The sequence below is a fragment of the Anolis carolinensis genome, chromosome 4 (assembly GCF_035594765.1).
Source record: "Anolis carolinensis isolate JA03-04 chromosome 4, rAnoCar3.1.pri, whole genome shotgun sequence".
Lineage (NCBI taxonomy): Eukaryota > Metazoa > Chordata > Lepidosauria > Squamata > Dactyloidae > Anolis > Anolis carolinensis.
In genome coordinates this window covers 107,112,056-107,129,136 of record NC_085844.1, presented here as the reverse complement: position 1 = coordinate 107,129,136, position 17,081 = coordinate 107,112,056, and the positions used below count along the sequence as shown (strand labels likewise).

General features: G+C 39.6%; 1 long non-coding RNA gene across 1 annotated transcript; it reads left to right on the top strand.

Annotated features, from left to right (window-relative positions):
* The first annotated feature begins 583 nt into the window (after positions 1 to 583).
* LOC103279395 (uncharacterized) lies at positions 584 to 16,826 on the top strand. Its single transcript, XR_001730509.2, has 2 exons — positions 584 to 654; positions 15,573 to 16,826. It is a non-coding gene; the product is annotated as an uncharacterized LOC103279395 (long non-coding RNA).
* The last annotated feature ends 255 nt before the right edge of the window (positions 16,827 to 17,081 follow it).

Below are 17,081 nucleotides of genomic sequence, written 5' to 3'. Positions count from 1 at the left end.
AAGGCAATATTCACAGGTTTCCTCATTTTCCACCTTCTACCTCTACTCTACGTCCAGTTTTATCACCCCCACCCATTTCTGAAAAGAGAAAGTAAATTCATTTCAATGTTTTCCCCATGTATGTTCTCCCTCTCTTTCAATGTGCATTGTGCATCAACCTCTTCTGACCAAAGCATCTTTAACTGTGTTTTGTACAAATGTTTTCTATGCAGACTTTCCAGATATGTCAATTTCTGATACAGATGTGTCCATTATTTCCAGACACCTCGAAGATTTCAAAGTGTATATTAAGCATCACCTAGTTGGTGGACAATGCAAGAAATATAGACCAAGGAAATTCCACCAAACATTTGACTGAGATTAGACACTTGATTCATTTTTTATTTTTCTAACCTAGTGAGTTTATAGTACAGAGAAGATTAGACCTAAGGACTTTGGGACAATTAGCTCACACTGTTGGGCTCCCAAGTGTCACAACTGGCTGTTTGGTGTGCTCCTTTAAACAGCTTAAGCCATGCAGCTGCCTTGCATTGCCTATTAGGAAAGCATTTCTGGCACTTTCTGCAAATTGCTTTGGCTTTGCAGAAAAGGGAATTATATCCTCACATAACCATCACTACTACCAGACAGACAAGTGGAAATGAAGACATGCAAGTAAAATTGAATTCCATAAACAGAGAAAAACTCAGCCATTTGCCTAGTATTTAAAAGCAGCAGCAGCAAATTCTACAATGGGAGGAAAAAATGAAATAGGGATATATAGTTTAAATCGTTGCACTCCTGTGAGCTCATTTGACTATTTGCATGCAAAAGTAATAGCATATTAGCATAACTGCTCTGTGAGTCAGTGAAATGGCTGCAGCAATGTCAAATTCTTACACTGCACATTTCCATATCCAGCCATTACAAACTTAGCATTTTAGAGACACTCTGAAGGGAGAGAGGAGAGGCTCGGAATATAGTCCTGGACATATTTCTTTTGTTAGTTTACCTTATTCAACTTTGCAGGATTTATTTCTGAGTAAACATATCTAGGTTATGCTGTTAGAGGTGCAATGGTACAAGTATGAATGACTGGACATATTTTCCTTTAAAAGTTACCAAAAATAAGATTTTTTTCGGCAGTTGTAGCTTTCCTCACCTGTGGAAAGAAGAAGCTTCTACGTTTTCCATGTGTCACCAGTGCTACAATATTAGGACTTTTTTTTCCTTGCATCTTTTTTTTTTTTTTTGCCCAGTTGTGGACCAGCAGCAAGTAGTGGGTGACGGCTTCTATATCAGTGTAAATGGGGTGGATATGAATAGTCTGGGTTTCTATCTGAACTGTGATGGAACTGTTCTCAAAGCTGAAGTTTGGAGACAGAGGGCCCTTCCAAACATGACAGAAATGCATGCCAAAGCAGGTTTTTAAAACCCACTTTGGCTTGCATATCTGTCTCCACACTGCCCAAAGAAAACCAAGCTTTCCCAGTGGGTGTTTAGATTTACATGTGGTAGTTACTGGGAAGACACCCAGATACTCAGAAGCCACTCCCCCCCCCCACCACCACCACCCAACCAGCCTTAAGATTGTAAAAAAAAATAAAATACCGGGCTGCCATTACAGGTTTACCTGCTTTTGCTCAAATTAATTCTCGTTTACCGAAGGCACTGTTTGGATGCCTCCGGTAAAACCCTGACAGGTCCCACATTTTGGGCCCTGTATGGAAGGGCCCAGAGTTTGGAAGTTTGGATAAACTCTTCTCCTGATAAGCTAGTTTCAACTAGTTCCATTGGCATATTAAAATGATATATAAATTTGATAAATGTAGATTTAATATGTGTGGATATGAATGAACCGAATGAAAAGAATGAATGAATGGAACATCAGCAAAATATTTCTATAAAAAACTCAATCTAATAATTCTCAAGTCTGACAGGAAGCTGTGCTGTTCACCTTCCATGCTCTATTAAAGGAGTTGGTGTACCTTGGGGAGTAGCAGATCTGCAATGGAACATAGTCTGGTCACTTGCACCTTTTCTCACAGGAAGAAAAAGGAGCTGCAAGGATGTGTGATGGATTCTGGAGCAGTTTGCATGAACAAATGTACACATGTTCCTTCTACCAAGAATAGTCACTTCACATTTAATGTAACTAGGTTTGTCAATAGATCAGAAAGAAACTTTGCTGTTCCTGGTCTTTTGAAGTTGCTTATTCAAAAACATTACAGGTGAGTAATGTTTTTGATGGCATGGAAAACAACTTCATCACCTTCACATCTCTTGCTACAACCTCAACTGCAGCAAAGATTTGTTTGAAAATATGGCAGGAAATTCTGGGATAACTCATACAGGCATTCCTAGTTTACTATTTACAAAGTAAATCCAGTGCTACAGCTAAATTGACTAATTAAAAGAAATATTTTAACAAGGACACTCAGACTTAAACCTATTTTTGTAGGCTGATATTCTAACTTTAGAATTAAAGCAAAATTTCAGTTTTCCCTTATGGCCATGCCTGGATGGGAAGGGCTATTTGCCCACCCCGATGAAGGGAGATTAAGTTCTGGAAGCAGAGCACAACATTTAAGGCATCCACCCCTCCCTGCTGTAGCCAGGGGTGGCTCAAGCGGTAAGCAAACTACACATTTGCAGAAGGTGCAATCCACTAGGGGGTGCAGTTGAGGCGCATCTAGGCACCCAGACTCCAGTTGCAAAAAGAGGGAGGAAGCTTCCCTCGTCGCCAAAGCCCCAAACTCCTTCCTTGCAGCAAGAAAGGAGTTTTGGGCTTTGGGGAGTGAAACGCTGCTTCCCTCCTCGCCAAAGCCCTGAACCCCTTCCTTACAGCAAGGAAGGAGTTTCGGGCTTTGGAGAGTGAAAGACCGCTTCCCTCCTCGCCAAAGCCCCGAACCCCTTCCTTGCAGCAAGGAAGAAGTTTTGGGCTTTGGGGAGCGAAAGGCCGCTTCTCTCCTCGCGAAAGCCCCAAACCCCTTTCTTGCAGAAAGGAAGGAATTTGGGGCTTTGGGGAGCAAAATACCGCTTCCCTCCTCACCAAAGCTCTGAACCCTTTCCTTGCAGCAAGGAAGGAGGCCGGGGGCTGGACGAGGAGAGAAGCAGCGAGTGACTGGTTTGGGGGCGGGGTAGGGGGTGGCAGAAATACTTCTTGCTTACACTTGGAAATTACCTAGGGCCGGCTCTGGCTGTAGCACTAGAACAGCGAATGCTGGCTTTATCTCTTCTTATCAACTGTAAGCTTTGGTTTGGGTGCACTGAAAGTGGCTGCTTGGTCACCGGTGGTCCCTTTAATCTTCAAGTAGAGGTTGTGCCCCCCCTCCAGCAGAGCTTCCTGCTTTGTGGGTGCACCCATGGCTGGTTTCCTCCCTTTTGGAACAGCCGGTGGGGCTGTGTGAGCTCTCCAGTGGCAGCATGGATCACCCCTGCAGCACCTCACCATGAATAAAACTTCCCGCTTTGTGGGTATAGCAGTCCCCTGGCCTCCACAAGGGTAGCTCCTGCGGCAGGGCTGTTTTCTGGTGCATTTGGTGCCTTGATGTGGTGGAGGGTCTTGCTGGGGCCTCTAGGAGGCTGGTGGGTGTTAATAATAATAATAATTATTATTATTATTATTATTATTTATTTCTAACCCACCCTCCCTCCCTGAAGAGGGACTCAGGGTGGTGGTTTACACATACAAAGGCAAATATTCAATGCCTTATACAATCATAAAAGAAGCAAATATACATAAAAACATAAAATGATACAATTCTTTTAAAAACCAGATCATAATTAAAACTGCATATACAATAAGCTCTATGAGTGAAACACACTTTGGATGGACACCCCCCCCCCCAATCAAAAACCCATGAGGGAGCTCAACCCTTTGGAGGAAAGGGCTAGGAAAATAGGGGAGCTATGTCAGGTTAGAAGATATTTTTTCTAAAGAAGACACAGAAGCCAATACAACAGGATATTAATTCACATGCATTTTTGTTCTGTTTTTTTAAATGACATTTTTCTTTTGGAGGGCAGCCAAAATATTTGCTGGTTCTTTTTTTCTTTCAAATAGAATATGAAGTCTCAAGCCTTAAAATAGCAGCTGTTGTACTGGCTACCCCTTTGTGATTGCATTTCAAGGAGCTATTTTTGCCTCTGCTTATAATTCCAACTCAACAGCACTGGACATTTTTATTCACATTTCCCTTTGAAATGAAACAATTTGCTTTGAAAGGAATAGGGATTGTATGGTATTCAACTTTCTGGTCTCTCTCTTGGTTTTCATTTGTGTTTCCCACCTGTCTCCTAAGCATGTTCATGCTTTTTATGCATAGTATCAATTTCTCAAGAAAATACAATCTAGTATGGGTGTTTTCAAGTATATTTTCCAATGTGAAGTGTGTTACAGAATGGCTCACACTGTTATGTAGCTCTCTTGACTTTTTTACTTGGCTTCTCAAGTCACTTCACAGAGGAAAGTTGGGGTTTTCCATTTAAAAAAACAACATGCAGGTGAAGTGGCTTCATGGAAAGACTCAGTTATGAATTGTGGTCATTCAAAGTGATCCTTACAGCTGAGGACATGATGGAGGAGGCAGATGATACTTTATATCCTCTGGGATGACTTTTAGTGATGGAAATAAGATATGAAATAATGTTAAAAATTATCACAAAACATGTTTCAAGTGCTGAAAACTTCCAATGAGAATCCAGAACTGATAAGTGCAATTCAACACAAAAATTGTCCATGGTTGTTTCTTATAGGAAACAACATTTTTTTCGGCACAGAAAATGTTGTAATTCATAATTTATTCTGTGTAAAATTTGCACATTATTGATTTAACATTGATTTGCATAAAAAGCAATCTTTTTTTTTGTACAATTGTGAAATTTTTGTACAGAATAGGTCCTGAATTGTGATTTGTCTTCAAAACTTGTTTTTGGAGACTTTCTCATAACAGGAAAAAAATTGCTGAAATTGCCGCTTACTCCCAAAGTAAGTATGCTGCAGAGGTACTTCTTATTTTACATAACTAACATGCAAAACTAAGCTATCTAGAAAAGCAAGGTGTCAACCACAGAGCAATGCACTGCACTGCATGCCTTACCCTTCTTGTCACCTTGAACACAGCCAATAGTCCCTGTTTTAATGCAAAAGAAGGTTGAAAAGCAATCAATAGCAATTATTTGCATGATGATTTTTTAAATGTGATATTATCTGAAAGTGGATTAGAGGGAAACACACCCTGAAATTGATATAGAAATGTTACTGTGTTACACATTCATAACTAGGTGATGCACAATATTGGTTCACCCTTATATTTCCTTGTGCAAAGAATATGGAAGGATCCGACATGTCTTTCTTTCTCTTACCCATCAAAAACAATTCCTCATTTTAATGATGGTTCCTATAAAGCAGAAGCTAGAAGAAGGTGATGGGAGGTTCAAATCCTATGCAAAGCAGGGAAAGGGTAAAGTGGAAGTTAATATCTGCAGGATCTTATTCCTGTTCTCTGTTCAAATAACAGAACAAATGAAGGTCAGAGAGAAAGTAAGCACTGAAGCTGAAAGAATTTCATTGCTGAAAATAACTTAAGCAATCGGGTTTTTATATGTTTTCTACAAAGCCGCATTCAACAGAAATGTTTCTCCAGTAACACTTAAGAGATAATGTTCAGGCATATCAAATGATGTGACAAATCATTCCAAGAAGTGTGCAATGCATTTAATAATTCATCTAATCCAGGGGTCCCCAAACTTTTAAAACAGGGGGCCAGTTCACAATCCTTCAGACCGTTGGAGGGCCGGACTATAGTTGGCCACCAAGCAATAATAATTAAATAATAATAATAATAATAATAATAATAATAATAATAATAATAATAACAACAACAAAACAACAATAATATCAAAGAGGGTTGGAAGAGACCCTTTGGGCCATTGAGTTCAACCCCCATCTGCCTCTGTGCACCGAAAGCACAAGCAAAGCATCCCTGACAGATGGCCACCCAGCCTCAATGTTAATAATAATAAAGAGGATTGGAAGAGACCCCTTGGGCCATTGAGTCCAATCCCCTTCTGCCTTTCTGCACTGAAAGCACAAGCAAAGCATCCCTGACAGATGACCACCCAGCCTCAATGTTAATAATAATAATAATAATAATAATAATAATAATAATAATAATAATAATAATAATGGTTGTAAGAGAAGAAGAGACCCCTTGGGTCATTTAGCCCAACCCGCTTCTGCCCTTGTGCCGTGGGGGCCGGATAAATAGCTTCGATGGGCCGCATCCGGCCCCTGGGCCTTAGTTTGGGGACCCCTGATCTAATCCATTGAATTTCAATCTTCCTGAGAACCTTGAGATTCTTGTAAACATGTGAGAGGATTCTCCCAATTAGAAAATCAGGAAGGAGACCCACGAGAACACTGGATATACTTGAAAATGTATCTACATTTTCTTTGGGGCTATTACAAAGAGAGTCAGTGTGGTGTAGAGGTTTGAGTACAGTATTAGGACTCTTGAATGTTGGATTAGGATTCTGGAGGCCAGGTTTTGAATCACTGTTCAGCCCTGTAAATCTACTGAGTGATTTTGGGCAAATCACATTCTCTCAACCACAGAGGAAGTCAATGACAAGCTTCCCCTGAACACATTTTGCTGTGATAACCCTATAATACATTTGTCTTAGGAGTTACATGAGTCAGAAATGACTTGAAATGCACAAAACAGCAGCTGTTCTGTAGAGAAACTTGAATGCTTATTAAGGACAAGAACCTCTAGCTCACAGGCTAAATTTGACCTGCCAAGGTACCCTAACTACCTGAATTCTCTACGCTCTTAAAAGAAAGAAGGAGAACTCGAACATGTGGGCCATGGCCTTCAACAAGACACCTACGGTTGAAAAAGCATTCCATAGTAACATGAAATACAAGGATATTTTCTTTGGTTTGAACTTTTTCTGAAGTACAAAGGGGATTTTGAGATTGAACAACTTGACATTTAATCTGCATCGGACCAGCTGCACTTGAAGTTTCAAGAACCATCAATTTTTTGGATAATATTCTTCATTGCTTCAAAATAAGAAGACCATATTTTGCTGCTTAAAATACTTGTAACTAGCCAGACAAAATGGGCATGCTTGAAGCAAGAAACAACAAAGGACAATATTGTCCTCTTATTTAATGTAGGGCAACTTTCTGTATTAATAAAGTGATTTGCTTAGACAAACAGCAGGTTCTTAAACGCCAAGAACAACATCCAAATCTATTCTGTGCTGCATCCTTAGGACAGTCTTTCATTGTGGCATTGATTATCACACCCTTGTTCTGCTTCACAAGTTGAAACAAATTTGAGGAGCAAACCAGTTGTCTGGATATCTGCTGGACTTGTTTATTAGAAGTCAAAGCCCTGACAGACAAAGACCATCATGACTTTGGAGAAATGCTAAGCAGTCTATGCAGTTCAGTGCTGTCACATTAAAGTACCAGAACTATTATTAAAGTCACTGAACTGATGGCAAAGCAAGATATTTTTACAGTTTACCAGGGAAAAGCAGAAAAAATTCTCACTCAAAACATGCCACTCAAAAGAAAAAATATTCCTTGTCACCCCTGTTAATTTTAGTGGCTTTCATTGTCATAGTACAACTTCATTTTATTAGGACTGGAAACCTTTTGCTGAAATAATAATAATAATAATAATAATAATAATAATAATAATAATAATAATAATAATTTATTTATACCCCGCCACCATCTCCCCAACGGGGACTTGGGGCGGCTTACATTGGGCCGTGCCCAGAACAATACAATGTAATAATGAAATGCTTTGGTCTTCCAAATATAGGTAGTCTTTCATTAATAACTATGAATCAATGGCATCATTCTGTTAACACTGGATAACATAATGCATAAAATATTGAGTGAAAATACATCTGCCATGATGTTTAAGTTGTTCAGTAACTTTGGAAAGTGGCCACAGTGTTCTTGTGGTTCTGATGTATTGTGTTGTTGTGGTTCGAGTGTTATATTAAAAAGCAGTTTCAAATCTCCATTCAGCCATAAGTCTTACTGGACACTATATTTCAGCTAACTTACCACATAGGTTATAAAAATTATCTCAAGGAAATGCAGAATATAAATACTTCAGGGGTTATTTTAATCATTAACTCAACCAGATTTTAGGATTTAAGCACATGAGGAAATTAATCAGCCCCCTAACTGATTGTGAGTGAGAGAGAAAGAAGTGAGAAAGTTTTCCTATCAAATAGCTAAGCAAGAGGGGAAAGCCTTGTGCAAAATTTGTGTCTCAAAAGTGGTTTTCCAACTTTGTAAGATCTACTGTTCTTCTCACAATGCTGAGATATGTGCTAATCGTGTGGTACTTCTGTGTGAAGGTTTTTATGAAACTCTGTGGGAAAACAATCCTACTATGTAGTGGAATGTAATATGTACATATATTTTCATTTTACCTCAGTATAAAAGATACAGCTAGCAGTAAAGAATTGCAGGAAAAACGGCTTTAAAACTGATGCCTGTGTTTAAGAGAAATGTTCTACAGAGTTGAGTGGTTATTGTTTTAGCTTTCAGATTGTGGTTATCAGGCATATTCTATCTGGCATATTTGCATGGATTAAGAGGATCCAAGCTGGGAACACACGGATGATACAGGATGGCTAATTTTGGTTGTAAACTGACTTATAGAATATTTTCCAGGTGGCATTCTAAATTGCAGTGTTCTTCAAAGTTGCTTTAAATTCTAAGTAAAACAGATTCTTTGGTAGGAAAAGAATGACAAAAAGTCTAAAAGATTTTATTATACCTGTTACAGAAAGGGATAAGTGTCTGTTTAGTCTCCCACATTTCCTGCAGCAAGGCAAAGTAACCAAGCACATCACTATTATTCCTGGCCATCTATTCTGTATGGCCTGGAAATTATGCAGAGCCTGAAAGACAGAGACCTCGAAAATTTGGAAATCACTTATGTTTTCTTCATATTCCTGAGCCCTGGAGGTAAAAACCAACATAACTACTTAGCCCAAATGATCTGTGAAACTAAATCTCTACCCCTCAGATGTGCAGGGAATCATAAAATATATGAAATAAAGGTTGGCCGAAGAACCTAAAGCTACTCTGTTCTAATTTTTTTTCAAATTCCAAACCCACCTTTTCATTACTTCTCTTATCTGTGACACAAATATTTTAATGAAAGAATTTCATTGAAAAGGCTCTAACCAAGTTCATGATTCATGGGGAACCTGGAGGTCAAGGAATTAATAACCTGCACTGTGTCCATTATCACTTCTGAAATGATTAGATGAATTAATCAACTCCTTTCGGACTATGGCTCAACATCTCAAAAACTGAATACATGGAATGTGCACCAACGGTAGCTCAACGATCAGCTCAGCTCAATGATCACCCCCACTGGCGACATATTGTCGGATGCTCATGGACATGTAAATGTCACATGGATGAAGTGGAGCGCAACAACATGTATAATGTGTGATAAGAAAATCCCAATCTTCCTAAAATCAAAAATCTGCAGGACAGTGTTGAAACTGGTTGCTCTGTACGCCACTGAGTACTGGCCAACCACTATGACTGTCAAGAAAACTGCACACTATGGAAAATGCAGATGCTCAGGTGGTCAATGGGTGTTACCCTGAAGAACATGATTCCAAATGATACAGTGTGCTCCATCTTCAGAGTTGCTCCAATCACCGAGAAAATGAAGGAATCCCACCTGAGATGATTTGGACATGTGCAGTGAAGTGATGAGGGTTCTGTGGCTAAAACCTCACTGAATATGGAAGTTGCAAGTGCCACACAGTAGACCTAAAATGTGCTGGCTCAACCATTTGAAATGTGATATGGCTAAACCAAGACTCACAACTGATAGGAACAAGTGGAGAACAAGAAGCAAACAAGTGGACCCTTCGAATTCATGGGACAAACATTAGGAAGAAGAAGACATTAACCAACTCCTTGGCCTAAATCCAAACAGACTCCACAACTGGTAAATAATTTCAGGAATAAACCTGGCTCTGAGAAAGTTCTCACAGCCATCACCCCCTAGCTGCTGGGACAGCCACATTTACCATTCTCTCCCATTCTCTGTTTTGTGATAGTCTCTGAGCATGACATGGGTTCTGATGTCTGGCTGTTTCCTGCAGTGACATTGGAAACAGGGGAGTGGAAGAGGAGGAATAATCCCTCCCTTCATTGATTGCCACATCACCCTGGTCAATATCACTGCAGTTAGTGGTCAGCTGGCAGGACCCATATCATGCCCAGAGATCACCACCATGGCATTGAGAACAGTAGGGCACAGCTAGTGTCATCCCAGGCCCCTGGGCTACTTGAGCTTAGGAGACACAAGATGGCAGTGTAAACAATTGCAGCCAAATCTGCTTTGGAAACAATTCAACAATGTCGGATTGTTGGATTGGCTCCAATAATTCAACATGACCCCAAAGTCAAAGGATACTCTGGATTCAGAGTCCAGAATTTGGAGAATCCTTCAACTTTGGTTGATGTGGATCAAGATTGTAGGTGAATGGATCAAGCATTGTCCCATGTTACCCCAGATCATCTCTGTGTGATGTCATCTGGCTGCCACAGAGCTGATTCGGGGCCCTTTCACATTAAGTAGTCAGTGTAAATGTGCCCACGGGCATTAATTCCAGTAACTCTACTATATAGAATTCAACCAACAGGATAGTAGGCCATATAAATAAATAATTGAGGGCAAATATCATGTCTCTGATGAAGTACTGGAGAGCCATTGAATCTTAAACCAAGTAAAACTTGTTAGTTTTCAAGACATTCATCAGGAATGACACACCTATACCATTGGAAATAGATATTTTTCATTTGAAATTTGGAGATTTTTAAAATTCTTATTTTTAAACTACAAAACCAAACAAAAACTTTACAATAAAATTATCATTCATTACTATCTCTTTATTACAGCACAGTTATTCATGTTACTCCCAACTCTCTCATCTTCTCATGTGCTGAACTACATGAGAATTCTACTGAATTTGGGGTCTAGACAAACTCTTCTCTTATTAGATGCAGCCTTTACTAGTTCCCAAAGCTCCATACTCAAATCATTTCCACATAATGCAAGACATTTGACATCACTATTTAGAATCCTTGAAACTGAAAAGCTTAAAATAATGCTAAATGAAGCCCCATGGTACCTATATGCTGAATGGAGTCAAAGACACAAAGTTCAAGATGTAAATGTGAACTTTGATGACTGGAGGTGTTTCAGAAGATTCATGGATAGATGAAATCAGACATTAATTCTCTTTCTTCCCCGCTAAGCCCCAAATTCTCTTGACTCAGGAATGATTTGGTGCTATTAACTATGCCCTAGGTATTGCTCATATAACACTCTATTTCCCTTTCATTTTTCTTCCTTTTGCCCTGCTTGGAAAAGACATGTGAAGCTGCAGTGAGACTGAATAGCTCCCTTCAGATCTTATTCTAATAGCAATTGGTCAGGGAAACTGCCTAGAATGACTAGCTTTACCTTGACTTTTCTAAGTGTCAGCAAAGTTGAGTACCCTTTATCCATTAATATTTTGAACAGAGATTTGAATGAAGATTAACTAAATGTTTTTGAGAGAATTGCTACTTAAAAAAAAAACTTGAAAAAGATGAATCATACTAGACCTAGGGCACTTTCTTGAATAAGGCAATGATTTATGATACAGAGCTACTGCAGATTTTGTTTAGTGTGTGCTTGGTATGAGGGGCAGGAGAATGTGTGCTTGAAAATCAAATAGATTTTCATTTGGGGAAAGTGAGATGGGGAATGAGGCATGTGCTATGCAATGGGAATAGGATACTAAAAGGGAAATGTGCACAAAACTTTGCAGTGACTCATTTTGTATTTTTTGAAGCCATGTGGGGACTTCTTTTCTGAGCTGCTCATCATATGTTGCTAGGTCTGTGATAACGCCTTATATGCCGGCCTTCCGAAGACAAAAACCTAGAAGATCCAAATAGTCCAAAATGCGGCAGCCAGGCTGCTAGTGGGATCATCTATAAGATCCCATATTACACCGATTCTGAAACAACTGCATTGGCTACCAATAGAACATCGGATCTCTTACAAGATACTGATCCTGACATTTAAAGCTCGAAATGGCCAAGGACCATTATATCTTAGGAACCACCTCATTCCTTTTTTTTCCATCAGTGGTCACCTCGATCCTCCCAGGAAAACCCCCTATACGTACCGGGCCCTAGGAAGGTACACCTGGAAGCTACAAGGCTAGAGCCTTTTCGACCTATGCTCCAGTTCTGTGGAACTCATTGCCTCCATATGTTAGAGCAATCTCAGAGTTGTGACCTTTTGTAAAAGCGCTCAAGACTTGGCTGTTTGGTTGTGCATTTAAGTAAATCAGATCTAATTTTCCAAATAGTCACTGTTGAATGTTTTTATGTTGAACGTTTTTATATTGTGGAATGATACTTTAAATTGTAAGTCACTCGGAGCACTCTGGTGGAGAGCGACTAATTAAGAAATAAAGTGAAGTGAAGTGAAATGAAGTGAATGTTAGTCATATAGCAACCCCCACAAATCTGCACCATGCAATGGTTTGGTTTGGTTTGGTTTCCAGCTGGTTTACAGGTGGATGAGTGAACATACACTGTAGCTAGAGAGGTAGCATCTCAGGAAAACTGCTTTCATTTTTGCATACATGTTCAGTATTTCATAGTTTAAATAGAGATTCTCACAACCTATGGCTGGGTCTACAACCTAGGAATCTATTGAGACTCTATGAGCTTATTTGTATTGTTATCAAGAAATGGACTCCCCCTCATAATAAGACATGAACTGATAGAGATGAATTGAAAATGAATTTATTTATTTTCTTTTAAAGATTTCAGCCTGCCGATGGAAGGACAACAGGGAGGAGGACATTGTGACTTCCCTGGGCAAAGAGTTAAGAGTTGAGAGGCAGCCACCAAGAAGGCTCTCTCTCTCTCGTTCCCACCAAATGAGCTTACGATAGAGGTGGGACCAAGAGAAGGGCATCTCTTGAAGATCTCAGGGCCTGGGCAGGTTTGTACAAGGAGACGTGATGAGCCAAATAGCCTGGAACTGAGCCGTATAGGGCCTTACAGATCATAATCCGAGGCTGTTAATTGTGCCCAGAAACAAAATGGTAGTGTTCTGCCCCCACACTATCTTAACTATTTAGAAGATGAAATGGCTGCGCAGGGAACAGATTGGAGACTACATAGTTGAATCAAACAAGAATTTATTAACTGACAAGAATTTTAGATTTTCTCCCCTCCCAAGTCTTTATGAGGATAGGTAAAGTCTTTGACAGATAGATGCAGTTCTGGCTCTTGAAACTTTATTTATACTTATTGTCTCTTTCTTGTATGGTGTTTAACTGTCTGTAAGATGGACTCAATGTTTAACTCTGACTGGACTTGATTACAGCTCTGACTAGACTTGAATACAGCTCCTACAGCTTTGACTGGACTTGAATACAGTTCATACAGCTCTGACTGGATGTGCTATTTTGTAGACCCTCCGGCCCTCCTCTCTCTTCACCCTCCAAAGGCTGACTTCTCCAAGAACCAGAAGTTCCTTGCCTGAGGCTCTACCCCTGAGGGGATTCTTAAAGGGGCAGGGTGGCAGAAGTTTCAAATGCAAAGAGGCTGCCTAGGCTGACCCCCAGAAACTGTACATAAAATATTAATCCTTCCAATCTAAAAGGGCTTACCTAGGGGCAAAACGTGAGGGTCTTCATGGGACATGAGAGGTAGCCAGTAGAGCTCTTGCAGCAGATCGCTCCTCTGTAACTCCGGAAAAGTCCAGCCAACTAAATCTCTCCTTGTTTATGAAATCTGCCTTTATGAAATTGTATAAACTTTATCAAATGAAATTAATCTTTAAGTGGTGCTAAAACTCCAGATCTGTAAAATAAAACTTCCTTGCTTAATCATTGGGACAGAAAATGGGCTAAAGCTGGCTAATGTATACAATCCTGAAGCCTCCCATGTCTCATTGATGGGATATCTATTTCATTTCTGTGAACCAAAACTCCTTCTCATTGACAAGTTTTTTCCCATTTATAATTCCTCTTACGTGTGTTGGGAAACATCCTGGCTTCCAGTAATGAGACTGGGGATATCAGCTGATATGAATCAGTGGACTACTGTTGCAAAACCATCCCATTGTACCATCAAGTGATCCCAATCATTCTTTTGTGTTTTCCGAACTACCTCTGGGTAAACATAATATCTGAATAGTGTCATTATTTGGTTTAGTCACTGCATGGCACTGGAATTAGTTGTATATGTGTGAATCAAGAGTGTTCTGTTAAAGCTCTGTTATTTGGAACAGATCATAGAGTTTTTGTGCGGTTCATAATGGGTGTGTCTATCCACCTATTAGAAATCATTTGTGGTTTGATTCAAAGCAAGGCATATTGGCACAGCCTAAAGGCCATTGCTGTAAACCAATAACAGTGTGTCTTAAGATGTGTTACGGATGGAGTGTACACAAAACAACATTTTACGTGTATTAGAGTTTAGAAATAGCTGGAGACAAAGCTTCCATGTGCCACATGGGATTCTAAAGTAGTCTGATGAGCAGGTTTTAAGCTTCAGATATTATACATAATTTCAGAATCCCCTGGTTCTCACCCAGGTTTATTGCTCCCTGCTTTGCTTTTATGCTTGGCTCATAACCATGAATTTCATTTTGCATAAGTTAGGGAGAACAGATTTAGTTTCCTTATAAAACTGTAAAACAGAAATATACACTTGTGATTGTTACCATGTTTAAGTTGTTAGTCATAAGCCTCAGAAGAGAAATTACTTCCAGAGCACTTTCTGGAACAGGCAGTGCTGAAGGGCTGCTTGCTGCAATTCTTCTTTATTGTAGCGAAGAAAAGCACAACTGAGCCAAGGAGTTATACTGCTACTTTAACTTAAGAGACTGAGAAAATTATATCTGACTTGGACCTGCATATTAATTTCATAAGTTTTCAGTGTATGGGTGATCTTTTACAATGTTTTATATTTCATTGGTTTTACTGTATTAATATATTTTTATATGTTTTTAACTGTGTTATTTGTAACCTTGTTTACATTGGGCTTGGTCCCCATGTAAGCCACCCCGAGTTCCTTCAGGGAGATGGAGGTGTGATATATATGTTTGTTTGTTTGTTTATTACTTTGTTTATATCCTGCCTTTTTCTACCCTAAAGGGGACTCACGACAGCTTCACATATGGCAACTATTTGATGTGTTTAAATAACAGACAATTGAAGTTAAGTTAAGTTACAATTTAAAAAATAGAGTTAAAAAGCACATTAAAATATATAAACATAATCACTGTTAAAATCACACCATCCATAATCATAATGTGCATTCCAAGAATCATTGCACATATTTTGTAGTTATTATTGCACTCTAGTTAAATTCCAAAGGCTTGACCTCAGAGCCAGGTTGCCTTCTGAAGGCAAGGAGGGAGGGAGCTGCTTTAATATCACTGGGGAGGGAGTTCCACAGCTGAGGGGCGCACACTGAAAATGTCTTCTCTTGTTCCTACCAGATGCTCCTGTGAAGGTGATGGGACTGAGAGCTGGGCCTCCCCTAATGATCCTAATCTCCTAGGTAGTTCATAGGAGGAGATACATTCAGACAGGTAAGCTGGACTGGGACTGTTTTGGCTAAAGCCAGCACTTTGAATTGTGTTCGGTAGCAAACTGGCAGACAGTGGAGCTGGCGCAACAGGGGGTTGTATGCTCTCTGTACACTACTTCAGTGAGCAACCTAGCTGCTGCCAAACCCTCTCTGGTTTCCTTTATCAGCCCAGATGGGCAGGGGTCTAGAATGCATGTGGCTGCCCTCACCTCTCCAAGCAACTTTTCCACATCCTCAAGCTGCACCAATTGAAATGAACTCATCAAAACTGGACAAGCAGGTGCTCATGTTACATCCCCAGAGACTGCTGTTAACATGGTGTCCAAGCCGGAGCAGATCAGAGCGACTTTGTCCACAAAGAACTGAACAAATGCTTCACAGCAAACTGCCAAGTTGTCAGTCAGCCAAGTTGGAAGATGCGATTTAACAACTCTCTGACTACTCAAAACAGCTCCGCTGGACTGTTTGTTGCAGACTCAATATTGACCACAAAGAAAAAATTATTTGCAGCGTCTATTCCCATGGCATATGCCCTTAGGTAGGCACACAGATGTGTTCAGTCTGACTTGCTATGCTTTAAATGCCACATGCACTCTAGCTCCCTGATCTTTCGCTTCGCTGCCAGTTCCTCGTTGAACTAAGGAGTCGGTTTAGCTCGGCTATTCGAGGGGATATAAGAATAAAGTTATTGTTGTTATTGTTGATGTTGTTGTTGAGACGAGGGAGAGAATGCAGAACCATATGAAAGAAAAATATAAAGTTCACAATTAGTGCATCTGATATAATAACAGTTTCTTATAGCTTACAGTTGGACACTTATATAATTATTATTTTGTTATTCAGCTAGTGTACTGTTTATGCCAAGAACAGGATCTTATGTTTTTGGGTTATTAACAAACAATGATAAGGCTAGCCCCGTACAAATTGTGCATGCCAGCAGCCAAAAAGCAGCAGTGGTGCATTGTGAATCAATATTGCATTAATGAATCAACGAGTTGGTTGATCTTCCAATTTCCCAACCCTTCACAATTCTTCTGGCAGAAGTCTAGAATAGAAATGTAAATCCTAGCTCACCTCATTCTCCAATACAATAACAAACATTTTCAAAATATGAAATTATGTTTTTTATTTCTTCTCTGTATTTAATAAAGAGTAGGAAATACATTTATGCATTAATTTACCTGCAGACATATTTCTAAAACATCATCATTTGTTCAAATTGCCCAGATCTGCCATCTTTTGAACGGATGACCAATACACAAATGTAATAACTAGTTCCCTTTAGTGCAGACCTATTGAATCAATGAGATTTATATAATTTAGGGTAACATGTTAGATTTAGGGGTAGAGTGCATGTCTGCCAAAAAGTAAGTAAGTAGGTAAGTAAAAGTTTATTTGTATAAACTCCCAAAAGGGA